The 2559-nt window shown below is 49.1% G+C and overlaps 1 protein-coding gene across 1 annotated transcript in view; it reads right to left on the reverse strand.

Annotated features, from left to right (window-relative positions):
- Ywhag (tyrosine 3-monooxygenase/tryptophan 5-monooxygenase activation protein gamma) overlaps window positions 1-2559 on the reverse strand; it is a 25961-nt gene that overhangs the window by 7379 nt on the left and 16023 nt on the right. The gene's annotated exons all lie outside the window — the stretch shown is intronic.

Genomic DNA, 2559 nt, shown 5'->3' on the forward strand with positions numbered 1-2559 from the left:
TGAAGAAGTGGCTCAGTGGTTAAGAGCACTTTCTCCCAGGGGACCCAAGTTCAATTCCCAGCACCCACATGGCTGATCACAACTGTCTGTAACTCCATGAAATTAAAAATCAAAACCATGAAGTAGTTTCTATGGGAGGGGGGAAAAAAAACCCAACAAACTAATTCCTGATCATCTGGCCTACACTCTCCCAAACCCCTCTACTGAATACAATTCATTTTTTAACAACTTTTTAAAATTTTATTTTATATGCATTGGTCTTTTACATGTTTGTCTATGTGAGAGTCAGATCCCTGGATCTATTACACAGTTAAGGCCTGGGTTTGAAGCCCCTGATACCACACACTGAGTGTGCCAGTGAACACTTGTGAGGCCGAGGCAAAGGGATCAGAAGGCCCTAGTCATCCCTGGATAGAGAGGCAACTGTCTGAGAGGCAAGCAAGGAGGGGAAGGATGGAAGGGCACCATCTTTCGGATAAAAGTTACAAAGCGCGACAATCAGATAACACAGACAATCCCGACAGAAAGAACTGAGGCAATTAAGTCACAAAAGGGAACAGCGGCAGTTTCAGGGACACGGCCCTGTGTGGAACTGTCACTGGACACAGATCCTTTTGTAAAATTGTACACAGCATGGAGANGGAGCCCTAAAGTAGACTGTAAGGCTGNATGGTACAGTCATGTCAGTGGAAGAGTGTTGTGGCACACACCTGCAACCCTAGCTAGCCCTCTGGAGGCTAAGGGCAGCATGTCCAAGGCTAGCCCGGACTCCAGAACAAGATCCTGTCCTCCAAAACTGCAGCTGTAACAACGCAGGCTCAGGAGCCACAGTAAACATTACTCTGGTGAGGGGGGTGTTGGCAGGAGAGAGACTCAGCCTGTGTTGAGGCAAGGGGCACACACAGACTGCTCAGTTTTGCTTTAAACCTTGACTATGAGTGGAAATACCACTGCATACATAAAATAGCAGTGCAGGGACTATCCTACAGTGGGAGCAGACAAAGCAGAGCAGCTGAGTGCAAGGGACACACGTGCACAGGCATCTGTGGAATGTTCCAGAACTCGAATACTGCTTGGGCAATGTAATAAACCACTGAGGAATTAGCCACACACAGTTCTGGGTGGTCACAATTATTCGTGTATCCAAAGGCGGCCCATTCTTACTAAATAATAAACCAAAACTTGAGAAAGAATGGGNTATGTTACATAACTGAAGAACCTTAAACCCAAGCGACACCTGCGCAGAAATGGTTAACAGAAACGCTTGCCCACGGCTATCTTCAGAAGGCCTGCCTTTAAGGCTGACCTGACCCTTGCCAGGTATTTGGGCTCTTGAATCTTGAGGTTTTTACCATACACACACCCCACCTGGGGCAAGAACCATTTAGTCTTTGCACAAACTACCTGGTTTAGGCTCCCATGCATCCTGGGGTCTGGGACAGCCCCACCTCCACCCCACCCCCGATACCTAAGGTCTTTAGAAGACTTCCCTGGTGAACACTGGTCTTTCACTTGTCTGGCTGCACTGGACATCACCCCATGCCATGTCCTTGGCAGCCATGCCTCGCCTTTCCTCTGCAGACCGGGCCTTGCCAACTTTCAGCACAGTCAGTCTCAGCCACAAGCACACTGGGCTTGACCAATCAATGACTCCAAGGTAACCTTGGGAACTCATCACAAGCTTACCCTAGAAATCCTGAGCAACAGGTCACCCTTTAAGACCTGATGAGGTAGCACTCAGGCGGCTAAGGTAGGAAGGTTGTGGGCTGGATACCAGGCACCTGTCTAACAGCGTGATGAGGGACAACACTGACAGAACAGTGCATCAAACGGAGAACACCTGCACTCAGCCANACTGTGCTATACTGAGGACATGGCTTTCCTATGTGATGGATNCTGGGCTCAGTCTTTTGAGTAAGAGTGTGTGGTTTGTTTGTTTGGTATTTTTGTCCTTTCTGTTGTTGTCTACAGCAGGATGCCATGTAGCCCAGGCTGTCCCCCAACCTCTATCTCCCAAGTGCTAGCTAAGGTGAGCCACCAGGCTGGCTCAGAAAGCTTGTCTCCTTAGGGAGACACCACCACAGGCCGGGAAGCATGACAGCCATCATACTGGGTACAATTGGGCAAAAGGGACCATCCCAGGATGCCAGAAGACATCCTTGGCATGCTCAGGGCCAAGGTCACGGTCTCAGGGAGGATAAAACTGGGCTGAAACTCAGGGCTTTGTAGCCAAGTTCTTTCCACACTACCCTGTAAAATGGGCATTACATAAACTCACTGGACAGGCGTGACTCTGAGGGAGACAATGCTTTCCCCAGTCCCAGCACCCAGAGCAGCACAGGGATCAAAGCCACCTGCTNCCCACCCCAAGGACTGAGAATTCCAAAGATCAAAGCAGGCATGGTGACATATTCCTGTAATCCCAGCACTCAGGAGGCAGAGGAATCAGTCCCAAACNGCCCTAGGACCACATACAAAGATTTTCTTCTAAGTGGACAGAGATGACTCCATAATTTAAAGTATTCACTCACTTGAAGTCCCTATGGTAGGAGGTAGCTA

The sequence above is a fragment of the Mus caroli genome, chromosome 5 (assembly GCF_900094665.2).
Source record: "Mus caroli chromosome 5, CAROLI_EIJ_v1.1, whole genome shotgun sequence".
Lineage (NCBI taxonomy): Eukaryota > Metazoa > Chordata > Mammalia > Rodentia > Muridae > Mus > Mus caroli.